Genomic DNA, 27,595 nt, shown 5'->3' with positions numbered 1-27,595 from the left:
GACCTGGGCACATAATCTAGGTTGACAATTCAGTGGAGTACTGCAAGTGCACTGCTTTGGCGGAGGTACCATCTTTTGGATTAAACATTAAACTGAGGTTCCTGTCTGTCTATTCCTAAAGGATCCCATATGTGTAGATAAAAGATCGCATGATATTTTTTCTGAGAAGAGCCTGGGAACTCTCCTGGTGTTCTGGCCAATATTCATCTCTAATTCAAAGCTACAAAAACAGATCAATTTTTATTTGTTTCACTGCCAATTGTGGGGCCTTGTGTGAAATGGCTGCTACATTTGCCTACATCAACAGCAACGGCTACACTTCAAAAATAATTCATTGTCTGTGAAGTGCTTTAGGATGTTGTAAGGACATAAAAAGGTGCTATATAAATCTAAGTCCTTTCTTTGCTAGTCAGTTGGGCTTCATGAAGTGAGCCAGAATTTTGTATCCTACAAGAACAATCATCTAGTGAAGGTCCACAACAGCTTCATCCAAAAGCCTAACAAACTAAGAAAGTACATTCTAGAAAGAGTATTTTAATAATTTCTGAACTGTTCCTGACTTTTATTCTGTTTTCTAAGTATTTGTACAGTTAAATATATATTTATTCTTGGGATGTGGGCGTGCTGGCAAAACCACATTTATTGCTCTTCGCTAGTTTAACTGGGAAGGTGGTGGTGCACGTTCTCCTTGAATCACTACAGTCCTTGCAGTGATAGTGCTCCCCCAATGATGGGAATTCTAGGATACTGATCCAGCAATAAAGGAATGGCAACTTATGTCCAAGTCAGGATGATGTGAGACTTGTTGGGGAACTTGGGAGGTAATAGTGTTCTGATGATATTGTTGTTCTTGTCCTCCTTGGTTGGAGAGGTCACAGGGGAGGGAAGCAGTGCCAAAGTAACCTTGGTGAGTTGCTGCACTGCAAGCTGTAGATTGTATGTACTACACCCACAGTACACAACTGATGGAGGGATGGGTACTGAGCCTGGTGAAAGAGGTGTCAATCAAGTGAACTGCTGTCCTGGATGTTGTCGAGCTTCTTGAGTGTTACCGCGGTTGCAGCCATCCACGTTGATTATTTCATCACGCTCCTGACTTCAGCCTTGTAGATGATGGATAGGCTTTGAGGAGTCGGGAGTACCCAGCCTCTGCCCTGTTCTTGTCGCCAGTGTTCACATGGCTGATCCAGTTAAGCTTCTAGTCAACAACGACTCCCACGATTTTGATAGTGGGGGAGTCAGCAATGGTGGAATCGTTGAAGGTTAAGGAGAAATGATTAGGCTTTCTCTTGTTTGAGATGGTCACTACCTGGCACTTGTGGTGCGAATGTTGCTGCCCACTTGCCAGACCAAGCTTGGATGTTAACCAAGTCATGCTGGAGGCTGACATAGGCAGTTTCATTATCAGACAAGCTGTGAATGGAGCTCAATATTGTAGAATCATCAGCAAACAACCACATTCCTCACCTTATGACAATGGGAAGGTCATTGATGAAGCAGCTGAAGATGGTTGGGTCAAAGACACTTCCTTACAGAATTTCTGCAGCCCCACTGGCTCTGGTGCAGTCATCCTCCATTACCTACACCTGCTATCCGAGAGAAAATAGGAGTGGTGGTTAAGATCTAACTTGTTAAACTCAATGCTAAGATTGGAAGACTGTGAAGTGCCTAGTAGAAAGATGAAGTACTGTTCCTAGAGCTTGCTTTAAGCTTACTGCTATTCCTAACACCAGTGAAGGCTGTTATTTACAATTTTTGTGGAAAAATAGATGAAATTACTGAATTTGATCCCTAAAACGCTGGTAATATTCTAATAAAAATGGAATTTGACTCATTTGGTCACTATAAACTAACTGCCTTAATTACGAATGGATGGAATTGCAGAATGTGATTTCCAAAACACTGGTAAAAATCCCAAATTGCATGTAATAAAAAAAAAGATTTTGACTTATTCAGTCACTGTAAATCAGGCCCTGACCATATTCTTTGTATTTGTTGACTACTTTTCAAAAAAGATTTATAGCTCTGCCTACCCTCAGAAACAATATTTCTCTTTCATTTGTGCTGAGATGTAGTTCAACAGGTGCTGGCTGCCTTTGTACCTCACCCAAGTAGTCAGGTTTCAGCTTGGTCTCTGATTCTGAGCAGATTATTTAATCATGAGGTAATGTTGCTGTTCAGCCTTTCTTGCAACAATTTTCATGTGCTCATGGCAGAAAGGAAACATTCCTAAACAGGCTAAGTCTCCAATGAACCAAAACCTGCACCCTTATGCATACTGTGAATGGGACAGCATACTATGAGAATAAGAAATCCTCATTAATTATGGTATAACATACCACGGTTATATGGGTTACTCATTATATTCTGCTGCCTAGTCTGAAAGACAGTAAATATTACATTTCAGGCTAAAACTTGCATTAGGGTTTATTTACAAGTAACATAATGCACAGAAGCAGTAAAAAGTGATTTGCAGATAAATCTAACCCGGCCAATTGCTGAATTTTCTGCCTTCTCCTAACCATCAGTAAAGCGACAGAAGGAGTCATCAACAGTGTCATCAAGCAACAGCTACTCACCAAGAATGTGCTCACTAACACTCTGATCACATTTGGATGGAACTACTCAGCTCCAGGCCTCATCACAGCCTTAATCAAGTGGAACCAAAAACTGAGTCCTAGAAGATGGTTGAGAGTAGTCGCCATCAACATCAAGGCAGCATTCGACATAATACCAAAGAGCCCTAGCAAAACTGAGGTCAATTTGGGAGCACAGACGGAAACTTTTCAGTGGCTGGTGTCATAGCTAAGACAAAAGGAAGAAGGTTGCAGTTGTTAGATCTCAGTCTTTGTAGCCCCAGATTTCCAGAATCCACAGTATTTTGCTTTTGTTGTAGCAGTAAAGCATCGATAGCGAGATATGTATTTATATAGCGCCTTTCATGACCTCAGGATGCCCCAAAGCGCTTTACAGCCAATGAAGTACTTTTGAATGGCAATCACTGTCGTAATGTAGGAAAAACAGCAGCTAATTTACGCACAGCAAGGTCCCACAAACAGCAATGTGATAATGACCAGATAATCTGCTTTAGTGGTGTTGGTTGAGGGATAAATATTGGCCAGGGCACTGGGTAGAATAATCCTTCCCTTCTTTGAAATTGTGCCATGGGATCTTTTACATCCACTTAAGGGGGCAGACAGGGCCTAATTTTCACCCAAAAGACGGCACCTCCGACAGTACAGCACACCCTCAGTACTGCATTGAAGTGTCAGCCTGGATTATGTGTTCACATCTCTGGAGTGGGACTTAAATCCACAATCTCTGACTCAGAGGCAAGAGTGCTACCTACTGAGCCACAACTGACACCTGTATGAAAAAAAAGGAAGCAAAAATTGATAGGTCCAATTGTAGTTGGCTGAGCAGAAAACATAATAAGGCTCCCTGGACAGTTTATCCAATGAGCAGCTGAGGAATACAGATCCGGAAGGTTAGTTGGTCAATCTCGGGCAAGGCAGTGGTGAGGATGCTACAATTCGTCTCAGCAAACTTAAAGGAGGGGGGAAAAACTGGCCAGGGTTTGCACTCCTGATTGTCAGCTGGAAAGTTTGTGTGTGGACACTACAAGACAACAGGATCAGGGTTAGGTAAAATTGCTTGTCGATACTCACTGTTTAGGCTCTCACATGAAGAATGACCACTTAAATAAGGTGCCAACACAAATTGGTGCCTTTAGAAGAGAAGGGAAAGCAATTGGAGAGAGTAAAGGGTGAAACACGTAATCCAAGCTACTCTTATACAAAGCAAGTGGGTATTTCAAGAATTGTGTTTGCACTGTCCTCTTATCCATGGTATGGGGGAGGGGAAAAAGAAAATGAAAAAATTGCCCAAAATATCTACAGTACTGTTCCTGGCTCTAATTCGTCTGAAAATGCTCATTAAGGATAATGACGCCTTACATCAGTTGTGCTTCAGATCTTATGAAATTTCAGTCGCTTTCAGGCTGCATAGCAGTGAGTATGAAATAATGACCAGCGAGCGTCATGTAAAGGGGGAAATAATACCTTGCACTGAACTTATTTCTTGACCTTGGAGTTGGAGGAAAAATGTAGGAAATGTAGGCAGGAAATAATGAAATTATAGCAATTATTGGAATTTGGCTCATCCCAGAAAATGGGATAAATTTCACCATGAAGGGGTATAGATTGTTCAAGAAAAAAAGGCCAATTGTTGCAAGTGAGGGAAGACAGCTAACTCAATTTGTTGAAGAAAATTTGGAAACTAAGCAAGCTGAATTAATACAATGAGTGAAACATAATCAGCACGGAAAAACTTGGACAGGACCTGGGGGTAACAGTCGACTTGTCAATTTCAATGTCGAGTCATTGTGACAAAGCAACCAAAAAAGGTTGGGGAAATATAACCAGAACAGTAAAGTACAAGTCTACAGAGATTATGTCAAGGTATTATAACAAATAGTCTTATCACACAGAGCACTGTGTTCAATTTTGATATGTACTACAAAATGACAGATATTCAGTTGTGGGGGCAAAGAAGAGCAGCAAGAATTATCTCAATGTAAAGGCAACGAGCTAGAAGCAAAAACAAGAGAAGCTCATGCTTTAATGTTCAGGGAGTAAGTGATTAATGGGGGAGGGGGGGCCTAATGTAAGTAATATGTTAAATGGTATCAAGCAGATAAACCCAGAACATTACATTAAGTAATTCAGGACCAAAGCACCTTAATGACTGACAGAATGGAGATGGAAGTCCTAGATAGGCTAAAAGGGAAAAAATCCTCAGGGATAGACTGTTATCAAGCCCAAAACCGAACAAGAACGGAGATAGAGTCACAAAATATGTCACGCCACAAATAAAGGACTGGTTTAAACCAATTTTAAAAACAGAATCAACTTCAAACTATATTTCTTAACTAAGATTTGTTGTTCAAGTAGAATACAAAAAGCACATGCGTAGCCACTGGACTGCACTGCTCTATTTTGTTATCCATTTAAAACTAGGAATCTTCAACAGTTATTTGTTTAGGATAAACAAACTTCATATGAAATAGAATTGAAATTGAAATACAAAAAAGGTGTCAACATGACACCTTTGTATTTCAATGAACAAATATCAAGTACAAAAATGAATCAAAGTGCACAGCAGATAAAACTGAACAAAATTATGATTTTTTTTGCTAAATAAATTAAGTACATAACTTGTATTTCATAAATTGAGGAAAATGACTTGGACAGATGTAATTTCTAAGTCTTCCAAAAGAACAAGCCTAAAAATGTGGGTGCACTGTACAAATTTTGCCATTGCAACAGAATACACGACTGTCTACTTTTACACAAAATGGACATCCTTTAACTATTCTTGTATTTTTCCTAAAAATACTGTTCTGCTCAAGCAAAGACTCCACTACAGGGGACCCAATCTTTATAAGGTAAGTGCAACATTTGCAAACTGCGGGCGAACATCACGTGATCAAACCTGCAGCAAATACGTCCAATCAGAGCTGGCAACCCGAGCCAAATGGCCTTTTTCATTTGTAATTATCTTGGCACAGAAATTTACATTAGTCAAAATTAAAGGTGACAAATATTGACAACATCAATTTTCAATTTTCTCACTTTTCTTCCCTCATTTCCTATCACTACTGACTCATGTTGGGGGAAAACTGCATGGCCACAGTGCCACGTTGGATATCCATACACCTGCACTTTCCAGCAGGAGTCACTAGACTGCAATATGGAAAGTCAACCCTAGCTTATTTTTCCGTCTCCCTCGCCAGAGGACACTGAGGCCAACTGTCGCACCCCCACTGCAATTCCGGCTAACATCAGGCAATAGCACAGATCAGAGTTCTCTAGGGCAATGCTTCTTTAAATCTTTTGCAGAATGCTGACCAAATCCAAGTGGTACAGAAAGAGCATCAAATACTAAACCAGCCACCAAAAATGTTTTCCCTTTAGAAGTTGGGTTCCAGCATTCTTGTTTGTATACAAATCAATGATAAACAAATGAGAAAATAGATGCAGCATGCAGAAAAATGTCCAAATCAAGTAGATACATTAAAATACACAGCTTCAACCAACTTACTAAAATAAATAAATATACACTCACCCGCTGAAAAAAAAAACAGCTGGAGCTATTATGTTAGCCTTAGAAAAGTTCAGAGTTGTTTTGAAAGAAATTAGAAGCCAGAGACTGGTAACTGACTTCAGATGTTGAACTCCTACTATTAAATGAGATCACCTTAGGTAAATGTGCCAAGTGATGTTTAACAAAAAAAAATGAACACATGATTTGTGAAAGCAATTAACAATGGGAGAAAGGGGATTCAACTAAGAATATCAAAATAACTGTAATTTTCACATTGAAATGGTTCCAAGTAAAATATCTACAAAATCTGAGTATCTTTGTTTGATCTTATATCTGAACCTTATTCCATCAAATTATTACTGCAATTGTACATTTTTGGTAAATCCTGGAAAGAGAATTGGGTAGCTAACAACAAAAACTATGTTTGCAAATGTTATTTTTGATAAATCAGGAAAGAAGGTACAAAGTAATCCTTGGACAAATACTTGCACATTTGTTCCAGCCAACAATTTACAGATGAGGACATTTAGTGAGTGACTTCCTACCGACACTTGATCGCCCGTGAAACTTAATATATGCTGCAAAGGCAACATCTGAAGACTCTGAAGCAGCTGAAATTGGACTTGTCCCACTCAGGAGCTTGGTATGTCTTGCACTGGTGCAATGGGAAAACACCCATTCGAGACTTGGAGGCAAATTCATTCCAAACTGACACGGTCACTTTTTTGACTACATCTGGGCTGCACTTCGATTTTTCAAGCAGCTTACCTTACATTGGACCATACTTCCAGTAACATTTTGTAGCACAATATGTAACAATTAAATACATAAGGGACTAAGTTTCCAAAATGATTTTTTTCCCCTCCAATTAAAGGTAACAAATAATACAAACCAAGTTATTTTAAATGTCAAAAGTAATTGAACTATTAAAGAGCACATAACACAATATTGAATGAATCCTAACAAGTTCAAGCAGATGATAACTCGACTTACCTGCAACTTCTTTTGAAAATATAACGAGCTTGTGTTTTTTTTTAACACTGCTGCAGATTCTTGTTCAGCAAGATGGCAAAGATCCAAAAGCTTCTAATTTCAAGTTGCATTTTACAATAGCGTTGTCTTCACACTGTGATTGTAAAGTAAAATTCCCAGGCTCCAGATTGAGATTAGAAGCGTAGTGTCATTAATTTACTGCCTGCTTTCTCCTGACACAAAATACTTTATCTCACAACACAGGAATCTTAAGGGAATGCAACACGGATAACATATCCACACGAATAGCAGACTGTCTCTTGCTTGGGGTGCTTATGGGGAGGAGTAAAGCAAAGCTCATTTGAATTCTCCACGCAGCATGTTAAATGGTTCATGATTTATTACTCGTTAAGATAAAAGTGATTCATCCCATGTTTCCAGAGCGTAGAAGCTATGCAGGACAAATCACTTTCATTTGAAGAAAAATGGCTGAAATATTTGCTTTATATGCTCTTAAAGGCAGTTTTACACAAACCTTAGTTTTATTTCATAAAGCAGCCCCTGAAATTCAGCCAAAATTCACCACACACTACATAAATCAGCATCTGAAACTTAACAGAAATGTCACTGAGGGCTCCTTATTCATTATTCATGATTAAGCAAAGGGATGTGAAAACAAATTTTTTTATATAAAGCATTTGAGATCAAAGTATTTGCCGCTCCAATGCACCGTGGCAAGCCATAGATTAATGCCCCATTCTGCAGAGCTCCCCAACTTAGCCACATTACTATGAGGCGGTGTGAGCAGAGGTCAGGCACCACCCTATAAGGAGACAGAAAAATACAGAAAAAAGGAGTTGACCTAGGCTGCTCTACCAGTTTTTTAGGCTGAAGTTTATAGTTACAAATCTGATGCCTAGTGCCCCCAATGGTTCAGTAGGCAAATGTTACAGTGTAAAAATGAGCCATTCGATTCCTCATTGGCGCTAAATTAATTGACAGTAGTAGGGTCCTCATTATTGGCCGCAGGCTGTTTGTAAATCCTCTCATCCTTTCCAAACAAAAAAAAACAGCATGGTTTCCTACTCGAACTGCTATCCAGCCAATACTTACTATCACTCAAAAATTAAGATAATGGAGTGCTGTCAATGCCCATGGAACCATGCCTCAACAAGACTAAATGCATTCAGGGGAAGAGAGAGGGCAGAAAAATTGTTTGGGATAAGTGGAGGGGGGGGGGGGGGGGGGGTGCAAGAGGAGGGGACTGATACTTGCCTGAAAATGAAGCCTCTGGGTTCATAGGATTACATCAACTAACTGAAGATTCTCAATGCAGTAAAATTTGAGGTCCATTATGTTTCATTAAGATAACTGAAATGTCAGCAAGTCTACCAGATTCTTCTCATTTAGCAAAGATTGTGACACAAATATCGTGTACAAGTAGGAAAAGGAATGAACATTTTGTTTTTGAATCAGTGGATTGAACTCATTCATTAGATCCTGCCATCAAAAGTTTAACTACACCACATCCACTCTGTAGCTATAATAACGACAATTATTTCTACTTCACTTCTGATGTTGCTGACAAGCTGCGATTGATACAGAAACGATGAATAAATACTGGAATTGGCAGATGTGCTTTAAAATGTAAAGATACAGTGGATTCTAGTGAGACTAAACAGAAAAGCTGGGTTTGAACATGGTTGGTGGTGGGAAGACCATATATTTAAAAGGACCTTTACAGTTTTGAGAACATCACCTACTGGGAGAGCAAACATTTTCTGTTTTCTCATGCAAAATTTATAGATCCCCAGTTGTTCTTCGGATTGAGAGATTTTGTTCCTGGGAATTTAAACTGCACTGCATAATCTGCCATTTATGAAATAATGATGCACTCCAGTAACTAAAGTTCTGACTGAAAATCTTGATAACTGAGCTCCTGTTATAAATATAAGTAATGTAAGGTGGTCGAGTTTTCGCTAGTTGTATCAGCACAATCTGGGTGCAAATCAGCGCAATCTCGGTGGAATTGGCCGAACCAGTACAAAAGATCAGGGAATTTTGAACATGTGATTTACTCCCAATACTACTTACACTCGTGTTTTCCGACATGTTTTACGCTGGTTCAAGATTCAATTTGCCCGAATCAGGCTCCGCCCACAAAACTGGCCATGTCCCCAGGTCGACACTGCAAGATTCCCGAGTTTGGGAAGGCTCTTCAAATTGCGCTCATTTTCTTAGGCACAAGAACATAAGAAATAGGAGCAGGAGTAGGCCATACGAGCCTGCTCCGCCATTCAATCAGATCATGGCTGATCTTCGACCTCAACTCCATTTTCCTGCCCGATCCCCATATCCCTTAATTCCCCTAGAGTCCAAAAATCTATCTATCTCAGCCTTGAATATAATCAACAACTCAGCATCTACAGCCCTCTAGGGTAGAGAATTCCAAAAATTTACAACCCTCCGAGTGACAAAATTCCTCATCTCAGTCTTAAATGGTCGACCCCTTATCCCCCTATGCCCTCTAGTTCTAGACTCTCCAAACAGGGGAAACAACCTCAGCATCTACCTGTCAAGCCCTCTCAGAATCTTGTATGTTTCAATGAAATCATCTCTCATTCTTCTAAATTCGAGTGTTTAGGCCCATTCTACTCAACCTCTCCTCATAGGACAACCCTCTCATCCCAGGAATTAGTCTAGTGAACCTTCGTTGCACTGCCTCTAGGGCAAGTATATCCTTCCTTAGATAAGGAGACCAAAACTGTACACAGTACTCCAGGTGAGGTCTCACCAAAACCCTGTACAATTGTAGTAAGACTTCCTTACTCATGTGTTCCAACTCCCTTGCAATAAAGGCCAACATGCCATTTGCCTTCCTAATTGCTTGCTTTACCTGCATGCTAACTTTTTGTGTTTCTTTTATCAGGACACCCAAGTCTCTCTGGGCACCAACATTTACTAGTTTCTCACCATTTAAAAATATTCTGTTTTTCTATTCTTCGTGCCAAAGCAAATGACCTCATATTTCCCCACATTATACTCCATCTGCCACCTTCTTGCCCACTCACTTATCCTGTCTATATCTCTTTGCAGACTCTGTGTCCTCCTCATAACTTATTTTCCCACCTAGCTTTGTATCATCAGCAAACTTGAATACATTTCATGACTTGGATGAAGGGACCAAGTGTAAAGATTGTTAATAGATGAGGCCCAAGCACCTATTCTTGTGGTACCCCACTAGTTACAGCCTGCCAACCTGAAAATGACCCGTTTATCCCTACTCTCTGTTTTCTGTCCGTTAACCAATCCTCTATCCATGCCAATAAGTTGCCCCCAACCCCATGAGCCCTTACCTTGCGTAACAACCTTTTATGTGACGCCTTATTGAATGCCTTTTGAAAATCCAAATATACTACAACCACTGTTTCCCCTTTATCTACTCTGCTAGTTACATCCTCAAAAAACTTGAATAGATTTGTCAAACACGATTTCCCTTTCATAAAACCATGTTGACTCTGCCTAATCATATTATGATGTTCTAAGTGCCCTGTTACCACTTTCTTAATAATGGATTCCAGCATTTTGCTAACAACTGATGTCAGGCTAACTGGCCTGTAGTTCCCAGTTTTCTCTCTCCCTCCTTTCTTGAATAGTGGGGCTACATTTGCTACCTTCCAATCCACTGGGATTGTTCTAGAATCTAGAGAATTTTGAAGATCATAACCAATGCATCCACTATCTCTGCAGCCATCTCTTTTAGAACCCTCAAATATAGGCCATCAGGTCCAGGGGATTTATCGGATTTTAGTCCCATTAGTCTCTCAAGTAATTTTTCTATACTGATAATTACTTTAAAGTTCCTCACTCTCGTTAGCCCCTTGGTTCCCCATTATTTCTGGTATGCTTTTTAGCACATTTTAACACATTTTTCATATCGAAAAATATTTAATTTATTAAGGAACTAACTAGTGTACACTAATGAAAGTATTAAATGGTTCAGTATAGTTTTTTAAAAGTCAATTTAAGTGATTTAAAATCGGGTTACTCACAGGTGGAGGACTGGATATCATTATTAAAAATGCTTATTTTTGGTGATAAACCCATTTTCAGCTGCATTAATAAAATGTTGGTAACCACTTTTAAATACATCAAGGAATATTTTTTTAATGGAAAGAAGAAAACGATTACGTTCTATTACATTGCCCGATTGCACTGGTTCATGGAAAATTTTACGATTGTGATCATGCAAATGAATTTTAGCGGAAACTTGAACTGCAACCTAACCGGCTTAATTCCAGGCACAATTTCCCGATTGCGCCCAAAGCGGAAACTCTACCCCAAGGATTTAACCATGAAGAAATTCAGTAGTTGATGACTAAGCTGGACTTAAAAGTGGTACATCTGGGTCTACAGAAAAACGCAAGCATGCACATATGGTTCTTAAGTTAGCTTCTGAAACAAATCCAGGATCTGGTCATCTCATCTATGAAGTTTGATCAAAAGCAAATAAAATATTTCAAAGCTGGTTATTTAGATCATGGACAATTCTTTTTTTAAAAAACTGAATACAATGCACCTGAATATAGAATCATAGAATGATACAGCACAGAAGGAGGCCATCAGGCCCATAGTGCATGTGCTGGCTTTTCGAAAGAGCTATCCAATTAGTCCCACTCCCCTGCTCTTTCCCCATAGCCCTGCACATTTTTCCACTTCAAGTATTTATCCAATTCCCTTTTGAATGTTGTTTTTGAATCTGCTTCCACCATCCTTTCAGGCAGTGCATTCCAGATCATTACAGCTTGCTGCGTAAAAAATGCTTTCATCATTTCTTTTGCCAATTACCTTAAATCTGTGTCCTCTGGTTACCAACCTTTCTGCCACTGGAAACAGTTTCTCCTTATTTACTCTATCAAAACCCTTCATGATTTTGAACACCTCTATCAAATCTCCCCATAACCTTCTCTGCTCTAAGGGAAACAACCCCAGTTTCTCCACGTAACTGAAGTCTTTCCCTGGTACCATTCTAGTAAATCTCCTCTGCAGCCTCTCTAGGGCCTTGACATCCTTCCTAAAGTATGGTGCCTAGAATTGGCCACAATACTCCAGCTAGGGCCTATCCAGTGTTTGAAAAAGGTTTAGCATAGGTTCCTTGCTTTTGTACTCTTAAGCCTCTGTTTATAAAGCCAAGGATCCAGTATTCCTTTTTAACAGCCTTCTCAACTTGTCCTGCCACCAAAGATTTGTGTGCATACACCCCCAGGTCATTCTGTTCCTGCACTCCCTTAAAATTGTACCATTTAGTTTATATTGCATCTCATTCTTCGTACCAAAATGAATCACTTCATTCTTCTCTGTGTCAAATTTTATCTGCCATGTGGCTGCCCATTTCACCAGTCTGTCTATGTCCTCCTCACTATTTACTACATTTCCAAGTTTTGTGTCATGTACAAACTTTGAAATTATGCCCTGTATACCCAAGTCCAAGTCATTAATATACATCAAAAAGAACAGCGATCCCACCACCGACCCCTGGGGAACATTACTGCACATTTCCCTTTCATCTGAAAAACAACTGCTCACCACTACTTTCTGCTTTCTGTCCCTTAGTCAATTACATATCCACGCAGCCACTGCCCCTTTAATCCCATGGGCTTCAAATTCAAAAATAAATCTTCCCATTTCTGTGTTGAGGCATTAAAACTAAAGCTGCCTATTCAGTTTATTGTTCACAAATGTGAGCATGAGTTGAAAGTGCACATCTTACAAAGTCATTAGTTATATTGTGGGAGGCCCCCCAACGACATAGGGGGTAAAGGCATCCCACTGCCGATCCTTATAATGGGAGTCACTGTATATTGGTGAGGTACTGGTAGATTGGAGCATTAGTCTGATCTCCATTCAGTGTAAAATAATGGAATTAATTATCAGGAGTAAAACTGAAGATTATCTGTAGAACAGTAAATCTAGCAAACAAACAACAACAACTTGCTTCATTTAGCACCTTTAACATAGTAAAACTTCCCAAGGCTTTCGCAGGAGTGTCAGACAAAATTTAACAGTCAAATAAGGAGATATTAGGACAGGTGACCAAACGCTTGGTTTTCAGAAATGTCCTAAAGGAGGAGAAAAAGAGGTAGAGATGTGGAGAGGTTTAGGGAGGGAATTCCAGAGCTTAGTGCCGAGGCAGCTGAAGGCACGGCTGCCAATGGTGGGGCGAAAGAAATCAGGATGCACAAGAGGCCAGAATTGGAGGAATGCAGAGTTCTGAGGCAGTAGAAATTCAGTAGAGGAAGATCCTGTCTGACCAACCTCCTCAACTTCTTGGTGGATGTGACGATGCAAGTGGACTGTGGGGAGTCCTACAATATGGTGTACCTAGACTTCCAAAAGGCATTTCACAATGTTCCACATGAAAAGCAATTAAACACAATGCATTCAGGGTAAAACCTTGGAGTGGATCACAAATTGGCCAAAGGGTAGAAAACACCAATTATTCATTGGAAAAGTACTAGCACCACAAAGCATGTAGTAATTTAAAAAGGCCCACAAACACCTTCTCAACTTTCCAATGTCACCCAAATCCTGTGAACAAATAAAAAGTTATGTTGGGTGGGAAGAAAAGTGCTGAAGGGGCTGCCCCAGGGCTCAGTGCAGAAGTCACTATAATCCCTAATTTGCATAAATTACCTGGGTTCAGGAACACAATGCAAAGTAGACAAAACTGTAGATAATACCAGACAAGGAAGGACAGTAGACTAAGAGGAGACAGTTCAAGTTACAGAATGAATTGGATAAAATACATAACTGGGCACAAAAATAGATCACATTTAACATGTAAAATATTGCAGGAAGAAAAATAAGCAATGGTGTTGAAATAGGTAACTAATAAACTGGAAGAGAGCTAGGAGTTTCGGATGAATTCAATGCTTAAATGTCCAAATCAATGCAGAGCAATCAACAGAACGAATAAAATGTTGAACTACATAGCCAAACTAGTCAGAACAGTTAAATACAAGTCAGAGAAAGTTATGGCCAAATTGTAGAGTCCTCTGGTAAGATTGCAACTGATGTACTGCATCCAGTTTTGATTGCTGAAACACATGGGAGACATTCAAGCGCTGAAGACAATGCAGAGAAAAACCACAAGGCTGATCTCTAGTGTCCAAGGTCAGAGTTATCAGGCAAGACTGGAGAAACTCAGGCTTTTCAGCCTGGAAAGGAGATATCTGAGGAGTGATCTTATGGAGGTAAATAGGATAGTTATGGGAATGGAAAAGGCAAAGCAGGAATACTACTCAAGTTAAATAGCAAGAGTAGAACAAGGGAACAAATTCAAACCAGTAAAAGGTAAATTTAAGACGGTCAGGAAATCCTTCATTACACAAAGTGTGGTCAGGTAGTAGAGGCTAAAACCCTGGAATCTTTTAAGAAACAATTGGGGGAAATAGGGAGATTTTTAGATCTTTATGGGTGGATGGAGTGAACAATCGTTCTCACAAATAACTATCTTGTGATTTGCAGGTCCAAGCCATGCAGACCAGAAAATTCAAGCTTTGTTTTTCTGTAAATCCCAGCCAGCACAGCAGTTGGGATACTGCAATTAGCCTTGCCAGGGTGTGGAGAGTCATCCATATCCCCCACCCCGATTGTGTTCCAATGATCCCTCCTGGAAGGTGTACATATCAAGTGGAAAGAAATCAGGCTGGTCTACAAAGCCCTACACAATTGAACAGCTTGTTGACACTCACCGTCTAGGCATACACATGAAGAATGTGGTTAGTGAGATAACCATTCAACAAATCACATTTTCTAAAAACTATCACATTATGCAAATCAGTTTCCATATAGCTGCTATGACTGTTGCTCCTCACACTCTCCTAAGTCACTTTGTTTCAATCCTAATTCCCAGTCTGATGCAGCCCTGCCTCCCTTCTTCCACATCCCCTCTCCCAATCTGGCATAGCCCCAGCCTTAAGAACACCTAGAAACAGATTGCAATGTTTCACTGACAGAGAAATTCTTGAGCTGTAAGGTAGAGATATGCGAGATGCACTAATTAAAATAAGTTAGCTGTTCAAAATGGGAATTAAGTATTTACAGTTTGGTAAAGAGTAATGTACAGCCAAGAGATAGTCTGTGAGATGTAGATAAGAGATGGATGGAGGTGGGAAGAGGAAGATGCAGATTTAGAGACACAGAAGAACTGACGGCAAAGACAGAGGGAGATGAGAAAAATGAGGAGAGGGGTAAACAGGGAGTGAGACATAAATGGAGATAATTATGAGAAACACATTTTTTTGACCATGAGGAACATTGTAAATCGACAATATATTACAAAACTTATGTTTGTTCGCATTTCTCCTATGTTCACATGTATAATAGAACCTGCCAATGCAAACTTGTTAGTCTCTAATTACACACTTCTGCCAGTAGCGCAGTGTAAGTGCCTCTTTTTTACATCTTGCAGCTCCTAACCCTGTATTGCAGAGAAACTGCTATGCTGCAACCAAGCTTACTTCTCTGCTTCCTGAATTGCTGCAAGTTTTGTCGAAGTGTTATATAAAAGTACAGACAGAGGGTATGGCTTCAAAATGGAGACTGAATTACACCTGCACACCCTGTTTCAATTATTCCCCTTCCTCCAAACTCTCTTTCACTTGAAGACTACACCTGGTCGTCTCTCCCCATGTGCTACATAATGCGAGCTCTGCCCCAGACAAGAACTAGTCCAGCTCCCTCTTGAAGACATGCAGAGAGTTAGCATCCACAGACACTGAAATAATCTATCAATATTGATATAAAATATATTTTTTTATTCGTTTGTGGGATGTGGGCGACGCTGGAAAGGCCAGCATTTATTGCCCATCCCTAATTGACTTCGAGAAGGTGGTGGTGAGCCGCCTTCTTGAACCGCTGCAGTCCGTGTGGTGAAGGTTCTCTCACAGTGCTGTTAGGAAGGGAGTTCCACGATTTTGACCCAGCGACAATGAAGGAACGGCGATATATTTCCAAGTTGGGATGGTGTGTGACTTGGAGGGAAACGTGCAGGTGGTGTTGTTCCCATGTGCCTGCTGCCCTTGTCCTTCTGGGTGGTAGAAGTCGCGGGTTTGGGAAGTGCTGTTGAAAAAGCCTTGGTGAGTTGCTGCAGTGCATCCTGTAGATGGTACACAATGCAGCCACTATGCGCCGGTGGTGGAGGGAGTGAATGTTTAGGGTGGTGCATGGGGTGCCAATCAAGCGGGATGCTTTGTTCTGGATGGTTTTGACCTTCCTGAATGTTGTTGGAGCTGCACTCATCCAGGCAAGTGGAGAGTATTCCATCACACTCCTGACTTGTGCCTTGTAGATGGTGGAAAGGCTTTGGGGAATCAGGTGGTGAGTCACTCGCCACAGAATACCCAGCCTTTGACCTGCTCTTGTAGCCACAGTATTTATATGGCTGGTCCAGTTAAATTTCTGGTCAATGGTGGGGGATTCAGCGATGGTAATGCTGTTGAATGTCATGGGGAGGAGGTTAGACTCTCTCTTGTTGGAGATGGTCATTGCCTGGCACTTGTCTGGCGCGAATGTTAATTGCCACTTATCAGCCCAAGCCTGGATGTTGTCCAGGTCTTGCTGCATGCAGTCACTGACTGCTTCATTATCTATGGGGTTGCGAATGGAACTGAACACTGTGCAATCATCAGCGAACATCCTTTCTGACCTTATGATGGAGGGAAGGTCATTGATGAAGCAGCTGAAGATGGTTGGGCCTAGGACACTGCCCTGAGGAACTCCTGCAGCAATGTCCTGGGGCTGAGATGATTGGCCTCCAACAACTACTACCATCTTCCTTTGTGCTAGGTTTGACTCCAGCCACTGGAGAGTTTTCCCTCTGATTCCCACTGACTTCAATTTTACTAGGGCTCCTTGGTGCCACACTCGGTCAAATGCTGCCTTGATGTCAAGGGCAGTCACTCTCACCTCACCTCTGGAATTCAGCTCTTGTACATGTTTGGACCAAGGCTGTAATGAGGTCTGGAGCCAAGCGGTCCTGTCGGAACCCAAACTGAGCATCGGTGAGCAGGTTATTGGTAAGTGCCGCTTGATAGCACTGTCGACGACACCTTCCATCACTTTGCTGATGATTGAGAGTAGACTGTTGGGGCGGTAATTGGCCGGATTGGATTTGTCCTGCTTTTTGTGGACAGGACATACCTGGGCAATTTTCCCACATTGTCGGGTAGATGCCAATGTTGTAGCTGTACTGGAACAGTTTAGCTAGAGGCACGGCTAGTTCTGGAGCACAAGTCTTCAGCACTACAACCTGGATGTTGTCGGGGCCCATAGCCTTTGCTGTATCCAGTGCACTCAGCTGTTTCTTGATATCACATGGAGTGAATCGAATTGGCTGAAGACTGGCTTTTGTGATGGTGGGGATATCGGGAGGAGGCCGAGATGGATCATCTACTCAGCACTTCTGGCTGAAGATAGTTGCAAATGCTTCAGCCTTGTCTTTTGCACTCACGTGCTGGACTCCGCCATCATTGAGGATGGGGATGTTTACAGAGCCTCCTCCTCCCATTAGTTGTTTAACTGTCCACCACCATTCATGACTGGATGTGGCAGGACTGCAGAGCTTTGATCTGATCTGTTGGTTGTGAAATCACTTAGCTCTGTCTTTGGCACGTTGCTTCCACTGTTTAGCATGCATGTCGTCCTGAGTTGTAGCTTCACTCGGTTCGCACCTCATTTTTAGGTACGCCTGGTGCTGCTCCTGGCATGCTCTTCTACACTCCTCATTGAACCAGGGTTGATCCCCTGGCTTGTTGGTAATGGTAGAGTGAGGAATATGCCAGGCCATGAGGTTACAGATTGTGCTGGAATACAAATCTGCTGCTGCTGATGGCCCACAGCGCCTCATGGATGCCCAGTTTTGAAGCTGCTCGATCTGTTCTGAATCTATCCCATTTAGCACGGTGATAGTGCCACATAACACGTTGGATGGTGTCCTCAGCGCGAAGATGGGACTTCGTCTCAACAAGGACTGTGCGGTGCTTACTCCTACCAATACTGTCATGGACAGATGCATCTGCGACAGGTAGATGTGAGGAGGAGGTGAAATAGGTTTTTCCCTCGTGTTGGATGCTCACCACCTGCTGCAGGCCCAATCTGGCAGCTATGTCCTTCAGGACTCGGCCAGCTCGGTCAGTCGTGGTGCTACAGAGTCACTCTTGGTGATGGACATTGAAGTCCCCCACCCAGAGTACATTCTGTGCCTTTGCTACCCTCAGTGCTTTCTCCAAGTGGTGCTCAACATGGAGGAGGACTGATTCGTCGGCTGAGGGGGGGCGGTAGGTGGTAATCAGCAGGAGCTTTCCTTGCTCATGTTTGATCTGATGCCATGAGATTTCATGGGGTCCAGAGTCAATGTTGAGGACTCCCAGGGCCACTCCCTCCTGACTGTATATCACTGTACCGCCATCTCTGTGGGTCTGTCCTGCCAGTGGGACAGGACATATCCAGGGATGGTGATGGAAGAGTCTGGGACATTGGCTGAAAGGTATGATTCTGTAAGTATGGCTATATATCAGTATAAAAGTGCAGTATAAAAGCAACTCAAATGGAGTCTCAGTACTGAGTTATACTAGAACAGACCATTATCTATATAATTGCTTCTAACATCTTGGAACTGAATCTTGGTCATTTATGGTGTAATTTAAGCATAGGTCTCGGCTTTCTGTGCTGCATTTCTGTTTAGTTTAGTGTAGTGCAATTACAATAGAAATCTTTCAAGAGTCAATGACGGTAAACAGCAGACCGCTTCACACATGTCCCACAGGATATGCCTGAAGCTGTGATAAAAGGCACGAGTTTGATGACAGAATGGTTAGCCTTGCCGTGCAATAGAAACTAAATACAGATAACCAAAATAAACACAGTCGTGTTAAGGCTTCTCATACAGCTGTTAAAAGTCAAAACAACTAAATTCAAAATTTCTACAACAGGAATTACCAGATGCTTTTTTATGTTAATTCAGTTAAGAATTACTTCCCCCCCCCCCCCCCAACTTTCCTAAGGGAAACAAATGTTCCAAACAAGTTCTATTAATAACTATGCTGTCAATGCTTTCACACAAATGTGATAAGAGCTTCAAACTCACACTGAGTCAAAAACAAACGATTGCACATCTTGAGTCAGGTTGATGATCAAAATCCCAGAAAATTTTAAAGCTAAGAGGTGAATGATCAACTCTGGGAGGTAATCTCCTACTGGGTCTCATGTAATGACACCAGTTTCTCTTGTACAGCAAAGCCCTAGTTCACAGCAGCTCTTCAATATCGAGTTGTGGACAGTTATGATTTCATCTAAACAAGATGAAGTTTCAAAGTAACCATTTCACTTACTTGCAGCTATGAACTTCTCTGGGGAGAAAACTGGCACTCTTTTCCAACATGATTGGCTGAAATACATGGGGAAAGGTCTGTGGAGAGGGAGGATTTCAAAGATCTGTGCTGGGAGTGCCTGGACAGTACGGGGAAACCATCTTTGGGCTGCCTACGAGCAGTGCACAGAGGGTAAATACCTACCTGTCCTATGCCTTTCGCAATTTCACTCCAATTATCTTTAACTTAGGGGAGGAATATTGGTTTTTTTTAAAAACGTGTTAACGGAATTAATGGATATAAAATGGGTTCATCTCCCTGTCATTCTAATTAACAGAGTTTCTAACCCTCCCGTACAGCCTGGGAGTCTCCCGGGATGGCCGACTTATCTCCCAGGTGCTGCTGCCTGCGACCCAGGAGACAGGTATTTTAGTATGCGTGGTTCATGCCTGCCACCCTCAATTCCTGTCCCACACCATCCTGGCCATCTCCCAAATGCTCAAAGTGCTACCCATTTTTGGTTTCAACCAACCAGCCATTCAATCCACACTGGAATTTCCCCAGGGTTGGTTGCCCCACAGACGGAAATGTCGACCTAAATCCCGGTTTAAGAAGAAAGAAACTGCAAGCAAAGACACTGAAGTACAGGGGCCCCAACCTTTATCAGGTAAATGCAAAAACATTTACAAATTGTAGCAATTGAATGTCACGTGACTATCACATGGCCAAGCTGCCAGGAATACGTCCAGAGTTGGAAACCCTAGTCCACGCCCGGAAGACTTAATTTTACCTAAGCTTTTGAAAGTATTTTTTTTTCCCATTCTTGCAATTGAGAGAAGTATTTCTGCTTGTTCATAACCACCCTACTGTTTACTTGAAAAAATGCAAGGGGGAAGGGTGGAAGGGAAAGAAAGTAACTTTTTTTTTTGAATTCCATAAAGCATACAGAACACTGTTTTGTTGTGATTTTATTTCAGAGCCGCTTCCAGCTGAATCTGTTCAGTGATATATGAAAGACTACATATGGAACTGTTCAAAGGTTGCAAACGCAACGTTAAAAAAATCTGCACGATCCTGCCCAAAGCCAGAAGAAAATGACAGCCTGTGCGAGAAAAAAATACCTACTCAGGTCAAGCTGTGTATTGCTGGAGGCACTAGTGCCACCTCATTTATATTACAGCACTGCTGCTGGAATCGGGGTCGGCTATGGATGCAGCACTGTAACTAAAACATTAGTCTAGTATGAAATCACTTAATTCAAATTATTGGATAATTCAATGGACTGTTGTAGATTTCCAAGAATTTCAGCCAACACCAATCTAGATCTCAAAGAAATTGAGGAAATACTTAGACTTCTGCACACAACACTTAGTCATATGCTTTTTTAAAAAAAAATTGAACAGATATCTCCTCCCTGTTAGAAAGAATTTTAGTTTTAATGTCATGTTTTGCCTATCTCCAGAGACCCACCATTCAGGGTACGGCTTGCATTATGAGCCACACTGGTGATGTATTCTAATGAGATGCTGTGCACACCGCAAAGTAGCGGCATTCATTTTAATGGAAAGGGATAACTACGTGGGCCCAGCTTGGAAGCTCGGGAGTAAAAAAAACTCGAATGCTCCAGCCCTCACCTGGTGTCCGCACATGCGCACAATGCAATAGAAATCATTGGATAGGGATCAAGAGAAAGTCTCTGTGATTTCAAACCCCCACCCCACCCCCCTCCCCACCCAGCACCACAGGCACTGAGATTAATTGTTGTGGCCCATAATGCATCCATGACCAAGATCACCTAACACAGTATGAGAATGGATCAAACCTCAGACCTTCCTGGTCTATATTAGCCACACACTAGGGAGTGCTTTTACAAACTAAGCCACTGGGGAAGCGCTATGGCATCCTCCCCCACCTCAAATCTTATTAAAAAATTCTAGCTTGAATGAGGTATTAGAAGAGTGATATTAAAAGGAGTATCACTTTATGAAAAAGTGTGTGATTAAATGAAAAAAAAGGTGCGTCTGCCACATGATGCATTAAATTTGAGCTTAAATATTAAGTAATATGTTTAGCTGAAAATAACCAAACCATTCCCTTAACATATTTCCATGTTTTCAAAAGTCAAACCACAGAACTGAAAATATGCCACCACATAGTATTTTGGTAGTAGTTAAGTGTTTACCATTTCCAATAAAAGGATATTGTATTTTTTGTAAAGAGGAAGGCTCAAGTTACCTTAAAAATACAGATATATATATATATATATATATATAAAACCTGATAAGTCGTGCCTATAAGTACATCCAACTATTAATTGGGCTATTATTAGCTGTCAACAGGATAAGTCTGCAGCACTTGCCTCTTTTGTAGCTGTACGGAATTGCAGCTTGGCTCAGTAGGTGGGTTCACACTTCAGTTGGAAAGTTATAGATTCAAATCCCAATCCAGAACTTGAACACATAATCTAGGCAGACACATCAATACAGTCCTTTGGATGAGACATTAAATCGAAGCCCCATCTACCCGTTCGTGTAGTTCAGATGGATGTCAAGACTACATGGTACAATTTGAAGAACTCCAAGCAAGAGCAATAGTAAATTAACCTTTCATTCATTTTATTGCTGTTTGTAGGACCTGCTGTGAGCAAAAACTGCTCGACGCACTCTGTAGGTACAAGTAAATATTATTAAAAATACAGTTCATGCCATACTTTATTTAAACCAAAACCTTGATGAAGGATCTAGTTGTGAAAACTACCCATTTAAGTATGAGCAAGGCTATAAATCTATACAGTGCAACTTAGAATATATGCCTTAATATTGTTCAGAAGAATTCATGGGAGTCAGGGCTTGTAGAGCAGCAGTTGAGCTAGGTCAAGAGACTAGTGGAGGATAGAATATGCTTATCTCCTCTTCATTTGCAAGATTTCGAATCTGTACAAATGGTGTTTTCAGAGCTAGACTCTGAAAACTTAGCCTGCAAAACTCCCTGATGTAGCAACAGTGCCCATTGAGTCTGGGAGCTGTTGACTTGTTTTCAAATTATATAAATAAATCAAACCACAATTACACCTTTAAACAAATGTAAGGAATCTTACAACACCAGGTTATAGTCCAACAAATTTATTTTTAAATTACTATCGACACCTTTAAACAATATATTGCTGCTTAACCCAGATATAAGTTTTGATTAAATTCTGCTAACTTGCTTTTTTTATTAGCAGCTAGGTCCTCATCAAGGTTTTGGTTTAAATAAACTGTGGTCTGGGCTGTATTTTTAATATTAGTATTTACTTGTATCTATAGAGTTCCTACTTAACAAAATGTCTCCAAATGTTTCACATAAGTTACTAAGTACACAGGTTTATTATGTAGGCAAAGTATCCTTTTCAGTGAAACCTTGAATATATGGGTTCTCTCTAATTGAGGTTGTACGGCAATCAGAAATTCTCCATTAAAATAAGTGTGAAACTGCAGGCTGCATCTGCTGCCAAACTATGCGTTTCATGTTGTGTTCATGAAGCAGTTGTGCAATAATCTTGGCTGCCAATGCTGTGAAATCTGCCTCATTTACACTGCAGGACAAATTATACAGCACTGACAGCAAGAACAACGGTGTGATTCACGATTGCACTCTTCCTCTTGATGAAGATGAAAGTCTGTTCAGGTCAGTAGGCAGCAAATAAGGCAGCTGCATCATTAAAGGCAGCATTTAGATTGCTAAACACAACATGAAACACATGGATCAGCAACAGATGTGACCCACAATTTCATTTTGATGGGGAATTTGTAATTACTTATTTTTAGGCCTACTCATACATTGATAGGTGGTCAGTACCATATATTTTATGATACAGAAATGCACAATGTGTGCATTCAAAATTGTCTGCAGGTATTGCTGCCTCCGGGGATATTGGGGGAAAAACATCTATTCACGTGGGTCTCGGCATTTCCAGAGATTGTAGGGCTGCCTCATTTCCCTTACAGGGTTGCAGGAAAAGTCAGCATCAGTAATGTTGTACTTTTTTTTTACTGGGTTCAAAGTAGCATGAATGCAAGTTGACATGTGCAGAGAACACTGTGCACAAGGTCACACTACTTAAAAAAAACATGTAGCCAAGTTGTTCTGAACATGGTAACTGTAATTGTCATAGCACCTTCCAGAAGAAAACAGAACGGAATCCAGAAACAAGACATCATATGTGTGTGTAGTTAAAGCAAGTTCTTTTTTCTGTTAAGCACCACGATCAGCAGTATAATTCTCAAATGAATTTTTAAAATTTCCTCAGTATTTTTGATGAGATGGTGTGAAGAACAGTTAATGTGACCCAATTAACCCGAGTCCAACAACTCCAGTATGTATGAAATTAAGTTTCTCTTTCTTTTAAATGTTCATACTTGATTTAAATACAGAGATTCGAGAGATGAGTCAATGGCCCTGTTTGATCCAACCAAGATAGTAACTGAAAAAGTTGCTTTTTTGGCAATGTTTTTCAATAAATACCTCACCAATTTAGGAAAACTCGTGATCGTATAGATTGTCCAGCTCAGAATTCTATTGTCCTTAAATGTCCAATGACTATCAAAAATGTATCCATCCCAACAGTGTGCTATAACCATACTTGGAGAAAGTAGTCAAATATAGAACTGTATCTTGCTAGGGCATGTCCCAAATTTAAGGTAAAAATTATTTGTGCGATATATACTAATGAGATTAAACAAAAGCAGCAACGCCAAATGAACTGTTAAAATAACATCCATGAAAATTCTGAAGTAAAATTACTTATGTATTAAACCTTGCAAAATGCTGTAATATTTCAAAAGGCAGGTGATAGTTGCATCAAAGATAGAGCAATATGAACTGTGTTTTCACAATTTTGTCTAATTAAAATTTGTGAAGACCATGGTCATAGATTTCAGTTGAGAACAGCTGTATCATCTGATTTCGAGTTCATGTTCATTTATTTAAGCTGCTGGATTCCCATCATTAAATTCAAGTGGTTGGAGTTAACCGAATGTGATAGTCAGTCATTAAGGGAACTATCATTAAAGGATACACTGGGCACATTAAAGCTACAGCTATTTTTGATTTATAGATGAAAATTATTTCCAACTTGCAATGCTGCAGAAAAGCCTGCAAACATTTTTTATTGTTTTTTGTGGTTTCAAACACTTATGTAACATGTCCATCTTAATCCACTGAAAGTTGTCGTTTGGCTCTGCAATAAAATTAAATGCAACATGGATTTTATACATCTATACAGGTACACACCATCCCGACTTGGAAATATATCGCCGTTCCTTCTTCGTCACTGGGTCAAAATCCTGGAACTCCCTTCCCAACAGCACTGTGGGAGAACCTTCACCAGACTGACTGCAGCGGTTCAAGAAGGCGGCTCTCACCACCACCTTCTCAAGGGCAATTAGGGATGGGCAATAAATGCCGGCCTCGCCAGCAACGCGCACATCCCATGAATGAATAAAAAAAATATATAGCTGTGTACTGGTTAGAGAAAAGGGAATTAATTTATCCAGTAAGTAAATTATTTTCAGCACATAAACAGTCATGAATTTTCATTTTTTCTACAAGGAAAAATGAGATGAAGCTGTTCTGGTGGCTCAAATGGTAACAGCACTGCACGGTATAGTACTGAATTTACAGATTGGCAAGGTTCCAAATTAAACCTTAGGCCTAGGTCATTTATATTGATCTCAGCAGTGTAACAGTTGGTGTGTTAAAATTGGCCTCAGATCCCTTGGGCTTGGAGAAGTGAGAGAACAGGAGGGGAAAATGGTAGGGGTTGGGGGGGGGGGGGGGGGGGGGAGAAGAAAGTCAGCCAGCATTCCTACTCCTGATCTAGTGACCTCTGTTGGACAATGTTCATATCAGGTAAGGACAGGATAGAGCTTCAAAAAGCATGCTTGCTCGTACTCACCATCTAGTCTCGTACGTGAGTGGCCCCAGTATTGTTTGCTAAATCGATACCCAGCATGAAACAGCAGTTTTTTGAGGCGGCAAAAAAATGATTTTTTTTGGTGTTGGAATAAGGGCAAATAAATAAAGCATTATCACTATGATTTCAGTGAAGTGTAATGGTGTCAATTTATCTTATGGCCACCTATACTGTTGTGTTGTTCAGGTCAATTCTAGATTTTATTCCTCCAAATTTGGATTGTGCCTGGAAACCCGTTCAACATACAGGTGAAGTACTGGTGGCTACAGATCAGTCACTAGCAGTATTGTTATAGTATTTGGAGCAATTAGGGTTATGCATGAAGAATGTCACAAGACATCAAAACATACAACCAGTGATTTTTCCTACAGCTATCGAAACTGTTACACTAAATAAGCTGGGTGACCACATTTCAGGATCTGAAAGTGTATACTTGGAAGAGGAAGAAAATTATGAAACTTATTAGTATACATTCCATTCAACAGATCATGACCACCTCACAGTAAGCAGGTCAGTATCTTACTGGAGGAAAAAAAATACAACTAACCTTCTAAATGTGCAAACCTGGGTCATTCGAGAGATAATCTTCAAATACAGGTGAAGATGGAATGATGCATTCATGTTGCAGTTCCTTTAGATTCAATTGTTTTTAAAACTACAGCAGCAACATATAACACTCATTGTCCAGCCTCTCATGAAAGAACAGCCAATTGGACAAGCTATAAGAGCACTGCTAACACTTTTTAGATCTTATCTCCACCACGAGTCAAAGAGAAAGTTGGAGAAGGAAAAAATTCACCTACAATAGCAATCATGACCACAGAAAAATGGTTAATTTGCTCACCTTTATATAAAATTAAATCAGTTTCATCCAGTTTTCACAATGTTTGTTCACCTGTAATAAAAACAATGAATTAGTACCTTCCAAAACTCACCATTTAAATAGCGTGTGTTTATAGTGACCAGCAGCCAGGGCTTTCCTTAGATGTTTTATGAGAGTGTCATAAAAGTCCAAGTTTAAGGTTTTTTTTCTTATTTGAAGGGATTGTCAGAAAGCTATGGGGTGTAGGCAGGGAGACCTTTGCAATAATTCAAAGACCTTTCCTTCCAGGAGTCATTCGCAGTCAATAATAGCTGCCTAATAGACTTCTCTCCTCTCCTTATATTGATACGGTCAGTATGCCTACGGTATATTATTTTTTGACAGAGGCATCAGGACTAAGAATAAAACAGAAGAAAAAAAAATCTAGGAACAGATGTTCACTAAGCACAAATTTACGGCATAAAAAATACAGAAGACTCTATTGTCTTTTCGCGAATCTACCCACAACAGAATGTTAAATTGTCAACAAAAATCTTTATGCCCTTGAATTGGTTCCGAAAATATAGACTGAGGTTTTGATGCTGTGGAACAGATTCCATAGTACAGGGGTAACTACTGCTAAGTTTGAAAGTTGCTATTCACAATGTTATTTTTGACTGCTGGCCTCCCATGATGTCTGAGGAAGGTTCGTACAAGCCAGTGAGTGAGAAACTACATCAGTGGCTTACGTGGATAAGCAGAGTTACTCAGCATCCTCGTGACCAGAATAGATGGTTTCTTCCTCCTTCAGTAATATTTATATTTGCCACCGTTTCCTCCAAAGATGCCAGTGAACACCACATCTTCAGATGAATTCTGGCACCTCTGAAGACAATGCCATCTCATTTACTTTAAAGTACTGCAGCACCCTCAAATATTCAGATCAAGTTCTATAATGTGGCTTTGGGCAAGAAGCATGAAGCTACTAATTTGTTCACTAATCCCATATAACCATCTCTAAAAGGGCAATTCCTTTCACTTTAAATCATATTGTTACTGCTAAAGTTTCAGATGCACATCCTGAATGGTTTAGGAAAAGGTTTCAGTGGATTAATCTTGCACCTGGAGTTGGGTTACATCCACTTTCATAATTAAACATTTCTAAAACTACTAAGTAATCGCCCATTGCTCAAGGAGAAAAACAATTGCCTTCCTATAACGTTCTCTTTACTTCTCTCCCACTCTAATTTTTTCTGTATAACTTTCACACCTACAGAGTCGCTTTCTCTCACTCAAATTTCCCTCTCTACTCTTTTCCTCTTCACATTCTTTTCTCATGACTTTTCTGCCAACCATTCATTTTCACTTTCCCCGTCAAATGCCTTTTTTCTC

At 40.5% G+C, this 27,595-nt stretch overlaps 1 protein-coding gene across 7 annotated transcripts in view; it reads right to left on the bottom strand.

The window, feature by feature from the left end:
* Positions 1-27,595, bottom strand: part of LOC137339981 (gamma-adducin-like) — a 199,988-nt gene that overhangs the window by 108,344 nt on the left and 64,049 nt on the right. For 4 of the 7 annotated variants that reach the window (XM_068002101.1, XM_068002099.1, XM_068002106.1 and 1 more), the window contains one exon: positions 26,246-26,296. The exons of 2 other annotated variants lie outside the window; for them this stretch is intronic. The gene's annotated coding sequence lies outside the window, so the exon portion shown is untranslated. Of the gene's footprint in view, positions 1-7,098; positions 7,322-26,245; positions 26,297-27,595 lie in introns of those variants that run through there. One more of the 7 variants, XM_068002104.1, reaches the window with a different exon arrangement.

Source organism: Heptranchias perlo, chromosome 21, assembly GCF_035084215.1.
Source record: "Heptranchias perlo isolate sHepPer1 chromosome 21, sHepPer1.hap1, whole genome shotgun sequence".
Lineage (NCBI taxonomy): Eukaryota > Metazoa > Chordata > Chondrichthyes > Hexanchiformes > Hexanchidae > Heptranchias > Heptranchias perlo.
This window is presented reverse-complemented; position numbering and strand designations above follow the sequence as displayed.